Source organism: Galeopterus variegatus, unplaced genomic scaffold, assembly GCF_000696425.1.
Source record: "Galeopterus variegatus unplaced genomic scaffold, G_variegatus-3.0.2 Scaffold8260, whole genome shotgun sequence".
In the NCBI taxonomy this organism is placed as follows: domain Eukaryota; kingdom Metazoa; phylum Chordata; class Mammalia; order Dermoptera; family Cynocephalidae; genus Galeopterus; species Galeopterus variegatus.
In genome coordinates, this window is record NW_007734371.1 from 64,617 (window position 1) to 71,565 (window position 6,949).

Sequence of the window (6,949 nt, forward strand, 5' to 3'; positions counted from 1 at the left end):
ACCCCCAGGTGCCACACAAGGGCTGTGTTCATGGGGGGGCTCTTTCCAGCTGACCATGCTCACCCCTCATGCCCAGGGGAGTGGAGAGGTGTCAGCAACCCAGGTTCCAGGTGGGGACACACCTTGAAGAGGGCACAATGGCCATGGCAGGCCTGTGCTCTGTGCCACCCATCCCCCTACTGAGCCACCCCAGTGGCCCCTGCTGCGTGGTCCCTCCTCCAGCTGGGCCCTTCAGGGCCTCCTCATGGTTATCAAGGGGATGATCCGGGGTGTGGTTCCCAACCAGGGATGAGGAACAAATGCTCAGGAGCAGGAGGAGAGAAGAGGATGTAGGATTCTGGGGTGACCAAGAATGTTCCTAAACAAAAAACAGAGCTGCTTGCCCACCCGCTTAGGGCTCCTGACCCACGTCTCCACAGCCAGAGTGGCATAAACGAGGCAGGGGCAAGAAAGGGCATCTGGGACCTGAGCTCATGGTGTCCTGCTGGACACTGACCCGGGCACTAGGGACGTGGGGTCCTCTACCCAGGGATTCCCACCTGGTGCCCCAGCCTTCAGGAGGCTCTCTGCCGCCCTCCCTGACCACCCGCCAGGCCATGGCCTCACTCTATTCTGTGGCCACAGCAGGAGGGGTTCCTGGGAAGGCTGAGCTGCATTTCAATACCACTGCAGGGCCAGTGTCTGCAGAAGACCCTGACCCCAGCCAAGGTGCTGGCAGGTGCATTGTCATGGAGGGGAGCTGGGATAGGGGTTTTCCACACCACCCATGGGCACATCTTGCAGGGATGACCAGGAAGCCCAGTGCCTCAGTCACCCCTGGAGGAATCCCTCATCTATTCCTCCTGAGAGGCTGAGAGGGAGGGAGGGCCCAGACCATGTGTGTGAGCGCCTCAGCTTCAGATCCCCATCAAATGGGCAATGGCTCTGGGTGGCGTGAGCTGTGGTAATGCTCTGGGGCCCAGGGCAGATGCCAGAGCCGTCCAAGCCCAGGGATGTGGTACTGGCTACTCAGGGGTGGTGCATGGCCTGGGGTCTCTCTGGGGAGCTCTTTGTCCACAAGGGAGTTGGGAGCAGGAACAGAGGGAAGGAGACAAATCCTTGCCTTGTCCCAAAGTGGGACAAATCAGTATGCCTGGGGCAGGACTGATCTGAGGAGTCACTGCTGGACAAGACTTGGCCACTGAGGGTCCATCTCTGCAACCACACGGAGGAGACCCAATGCCCTGCTCAGTGTGTCCAAGCAGAGGCAGCCTTGCCCTGCAGACTGTATGATGGAGCAAACATTCCACAAGAGGTAACTTTAAATCAGAAATCACAAGCACATCCCTCTTTCAATATAAATACACTTCCAAATCAAACTTCAATTTACAAATTGATCTTTTGAGAAAGCAGAGTGAAAACGTTGGCTCACTGGTTTATCATTTCATTAGTAAAGTGCATTTGAGTACCAGCCCTGGCCAGGTGCTGCTGGCCCTGCAGAGACCAGGTCATCGCAGAACCCACAGCCTAGTTTAGACATTGGGAGGTGGTGCCCAGTGCCTACCCCACAACAGGGTCTTCAAGGTTCCATGGAAGTGGGGGTGGGGGTAGGCAAAGGCTCTGGCCTGGGTGGGGCACAGATGCTCTTGGGGATAAGGAGGTGTTTGCAAGTCAGTCCCAGCAGGTGTGGGGGGCCCTGCAGGAAAACAGCAGCATGAGGTCCTGGAGGAGAAAACACATCTCTGGTCAGAAGACCCGGGCTGCAGGGCCAGCCAGGGGGCACTGGGTGGCCACAGGCATTACCTGAACTCCCTCCTGCAGGATGGACACCGCTGGAGAGCTCTGAGCAGAGCAGCAACATAATCAGATTTCCATTGTAGAAAGACACCTCTCACACTGGGAGGGACTGGACCCAGGGCCCGGGAAGGGCTGGGGAAACAGGTGAGAGCCCATCTGGAGCCCAGGGGAGGAGATGAGGACTGGGGTGTGAGGGATGGAGAGGCGCAGGTGGGGACAGCCCTACCAGTCACTGGTCAGCTGCTGGAAGTGAAGATCTGGAACCACAGGCAGCACCCCAGCGTTGACTTGAGTGACAAGTGGGTGGAGACAGACAGAATCCTGTGGTTTCTGGAGCAGAGAAGGTGGAGAAATGGGCAGGGGCAGATGGAGGGCCTGGGCAGGGGCAGCCACGGAGAGGCTTTGAACCTGGAAGTCACAAGACCATGTCTGTGTTTTTGAAGGTGGCTTCAGTGCAGGCACTGGATGGAGAAGCACAAACATGGAAGCAAAGTTCAATCAGGAAGCCGGAGCAGAGTCCAGGCCGAGGCTCTGATGTCTTGCTTGCTCAGGAGAGTGAAGACGGAAGGATGTCGTGCGTTAGACAGATCCGGGAGTTACAGCCACAGGCCTCGGACTTACCAGACTCGGAGCCATGAGGATCGGGCGGTTTCCACTCAGGGAGGAGGGCAGGTGTCGGGGATGCCCAGTTAGGTTTTGGAAACGTCCAGTGGGTCGTTCGGAAACAGATGGAAGGGAGAAGAAATCTCATGAATACCCTCATGGATGCAGGAAAGTATGGATTGCATCCTTGAAACATTAGAACACTCAGAGAAAAGGAAAGAAGAGGAAAGGAAGAAAGAAGATTCAAAGAAAAACACAGAGAGAAAACACTCTTGCAAACTGGAAATATGTGGCAGAAATAAAATCTCAATAAGATTGGAAGACGAGTTGAAGAAATCACTCAGAAAGTCAAACCAAGAAGTGATATGGAAAACGAAGACTAAATGTGTTTTAATTACCCCAAGAGATCCAATATCTAACCAGGAGAGAGTTCCAGAACATTTAGAGAAAACAGAGAGGAGCTCCATACCCAGTCACAGAGAACTTAGTAATGCAGACTGACCCTTCCCTGGAGGACAACGAGGTGGGTTTTAATCTTAAAAGCAGCAAAGGGGTAAAAGTCAGTGAGGAACTGCCAGGTGAGGGCCAGGAGATGACTGGTGCCCAGCAAGGTGAGCCCAGCGCTCCAGGCCCTGTGCCACTGAGGTCTCACAGAGCAAAGGCCTATTTAGTGCTAGACCCAGCCAATGCAGTGGCCCTGGAACCCCACTCTGCTGGGGTGCAGGGGGCCAAAGGGCTGCACCCTGGAAATGAGGGTGGACCAGACAAGACCCAGCCACTGTGGGCCCAGAACCACTGTGAATCAGCAGGTGGAACATAAAAGTGCAGACTTTGAACTTAGAGTCACATGGTTCTAGACCACTAGTGCCACCATGTGTCTGAAAGAAGTAAAAACAAACAGAAATATCCCTTCTAGAGGAAAATAGCAGAGTAAGTTCTAATCATTCCCTCACAGAATTCTTCAAATATGGTGTTCAGTACACAATCAAAGATCATCGGGCATGTGAAGAAATAAGAGATGGTGAGCAGGACGGGTGTTGGACTGATCAGAAACAGACTCAAAACAACAGGATCCGAGGAGACAGGTCAAGTAGAAAGCCAGCAGGATATGGAAAACTTGAGCAACACTGCCAACTTGACCTAACTGACACCTGGAGAACCCTCCAACAACAGTCGAATGCATATTCTTCTCCAGGGCACATGGAAAATTTATCAAGATACACCCCATTTGAGACCATGAACTAAGTATCAAACAAAAGAATTAAAAGCAACACATAGTATGTTGTCTAACCACAATAGAACTAAAATAGAAATCAAAAGAGAAAGATTTCTGAAAAGTCTCCAATTATTTGGAAACAATATACTCCTAAATAACCCATTAGTCAAAGAAGAAATGAAAAGAGAAATTAGGAAATGTTTTGAAATGAAAATACAACACATCAAAAAGTATGTGATGCATATTGTGCACCGGTGATGATATTCAACTCTGTACCCCACAAATATGTACAATCAACTGTTACAATAAAAAAATTATGTGATGCTACTAAAGCAGTGCTTATAAAGAAATTTGTAGCACCAAACATTCATATTAGAGAAGAGAGACCTTAAATCAGTGACCTCAGCTTCTACCTTAAGGCACTCGAAATATAATAACAAATTAAGCACAAACAAGCAAAATAAAGGAAATAATAAAGATAAGAGCAGAAATCAATGAAATGGAAAACAGAAAAGGCAACAGATAAAATCAATGAAATTGAAAGCTGGTTCTTTGAGAACATCGATGAAACTGATAAACCTCTATTTAGGCTGATTTGGGAAAAAATGAGATAAGACATAAATTACCAATATTAAGAAGGGGAGGGGTGATGTCAGTTAAGAAAATATTGTGAACAACTTTATGCCAATAAATTCACAAGTCAGATTAAATAGACAAATTGCCTGAAAGACACAAACTTCAAAAGCTCACTTAGGAAGAAGTAGATAACCTAAGTATCCCTATATCTATTAGATTTGTAAATAAAAACTCTTCCACAAAAAAACAAAACAAGGGCCGGCCCGGTGGCGCACTGCGCTAGTGCGCCGCTTGGGAAGCGCGGAGGCGCTCCCGCCGAGGGTTCGGATCCCACATGCAGACCGGTTCCCGCTCACTGGCTGAGTGAGGCGCGGGGGCAACACTGAGGGTTGCGATCCATTGCCGGACACGGAAAAAGACAAAAACAAACAAACAAACAAAAAAACAAAACCCAAAACACTTCAGGAGATGGCTTTGCTGGTGAATTCTACAAAGTATTTAAGAGAAAAAAAATACACAAACTTCTCTAGAAAATTGAAAGGAAGGGAATACATCCCACCTCATCCCATAAGACCAGCATTATCTTGATTCAAAAACCAAAAAGAAAAAGAAAACTAGAGACCATATTTCTCATAAATACAAGAATACTTCAAAAAGTTTGTGAAAAATGGAATTAAAAGAGAATAGGAATATTCCCGTGAAGTTTTTAAAGATCCCTCAGGTAGATGTAAAATTTTAAACACACTTTTAGCCTGTATAATCTGATGATGTATACAAAAGGTAACACATCAGGAACAAGTGTGGTTTAAACCAAAAATTCAAACTTGACTTAACATTTGAAATCGACCAGTGAAATCTACCATAGTAACAGGTTTAAAAAGACAAACCATATGGTCATCTCAATAGATGCAGACAAACATAGACAAAATCAAACACCCATTCGTGGAAAAAACTTTCAGCAAACTAAGAATACAAGAGAACCTCCTTAATCTGATAAAGGGCATCTACACAAAGCTGTATTAACATCATACTTAACAGTGAAAGGCTGAACGCTTTCACCCAAATATCAAGAGTAGGATAATATTGTCTGCCCTCACCACTTCTACTCAAATTGTATTGAGGTTCTAGCCAGTCCAATAAGGCAAGAAGAAGAAATAAAAGGAAAAACTCTATTTGTGGCTGGTGTGATGAGTAGAGATGCTGTAATGGAATCTACAACAAAGCTACCAGAAGTAATGTGCTAGTCCAGCAAGTTTGCAGAACACAAGATCAATATTTAAAAATCAATTGTATTTCTGTATACCAGCAACAAAAAATAGGAAACTAAAATATTTCTAAAATGATGTTAGAGATTATACCAAACAATATAAAATAGCTAAGTGTAAACCTTACAAAAGATGTATGAGAACTGCATGATGAAAACTACAAATTAAATTTACTTGTATTAAATTTTTGTTAAGTTTAATTGTCTGTAATTCTTTAATTTTGTAAGAAAATTAAAGGCCTAAAAAATAGAGATAAACCATGTTAATTGATTGAAAGACTCAACATTGTTAATATGCCAATCTTCTCCAAACTGATCTATAGAGTTAATATGATCTTAATCAAAATCTAAGCAGGCTTCTCTTAGAAATTGCCAAGCTGATTCTAAATTTTATATGGAAAGCAAAGGACCTGGAATATTGAAAACAACTTGAAAAAGAACAACAAAGTTGGAGGAGTCAAGTGTTATGATAAAGCTATAGTAATTAAGACAGTGTGGTATTGGCATCAAGATAGAAAAACACATAAGAATAGAGTAGAGAGAATACAGAAATAGACCTACACAGAAAAGGACAACTGATTTTTTACAAAGGTTAAAAGTCAATTTAGTGGAGAAAGAAGAGTCTGTTCTTCTTTCTTGCACCATATATGAAAATAAACTCAAAAATGGAACATAGGCCTAAATATTAAATCTAAAACTTCTAGAAGAAAGCATATGAGAAAACTTCTTACACCTTGGGTTAAGCAAAAATTTCTTAAGACGAGAAAGCGAAACCAAAATCCATTTAAAAAAATTAATCAGTTGGACTTCATCAAAATTAAAATCTTCAAAAAACAACAATTAAGATAATGAAAAGACAAGTTACATCCTGGGAGAAAATATTTCCAAATCACATGTCTAATAAAGGACTTACATCCTTTGACTGTACAACTTGTATCCAAAACTCAATAATAAAAAAAAAATCCAAATATTTAAAAATGGGCAAACGATTTGAATAGACACTTTACCAAAGAACATTGACAAATGACAAATAAGCAACATGAAAAGATGCTGAGCATCACTAGTCATTAAGGAAATGAAAATTAAAAGCACAATGTGATAGGACCCACCCAGTAGAATAGCTAAGGTTGATAAGACTGACCACACCAAGTGTTGACAAGCATATGGAGGAACTGGAGCACATGCACAGTACTGGCAGGAATGCAAGTGGAATTTCCTAAAAAGTAAAGTGTACACCTGCCATATGCTCCAGCCATTTCACTCTTAGGTATCTACCCAAGGGAAGTGAAGGTATATGCCCTTGCAGAGACTCATAAGTGTATGTTCACAGCAGCTTTATTTGTAATAGCCAAAAACTGGAAATGACTTAAATGTTCATCAAAAGGGAATAGATAAAAAAATTATGGTATATCAATATATGGGAGTAATCAGCAATAAAAAGGAATGAACTATTGATACATGCAACAACATAGATGAATCTCAAAATAATTATATTGAATGAAGAAAGTCTGATA

At 44.0% G+C, this 6,949-nt stretch overlaps 1 long non-coding RNA gene across 1 annotated transcript; it reads right to left on the minus strand.

Annotated features, from left to right (window-relative positions):
* Positions 1-1,286: 1,286 nt before the first annotated feature.
* LOC103608291 lies at positions 1,287-1,921 on the minus strand. Its single transcript, XR_552030.1, has 2 exons — positions 1,783-1,921; positions 1,287-1,701 (listed from the first exon to the last, which is right to left on the minus strand). It is a non-coding gene; the product is annotated as an uncharacterized LOC103608291 (long non-coding RNA).
* Positions 1,922-6,949: the final 5,028 nt, after the last annotated feature.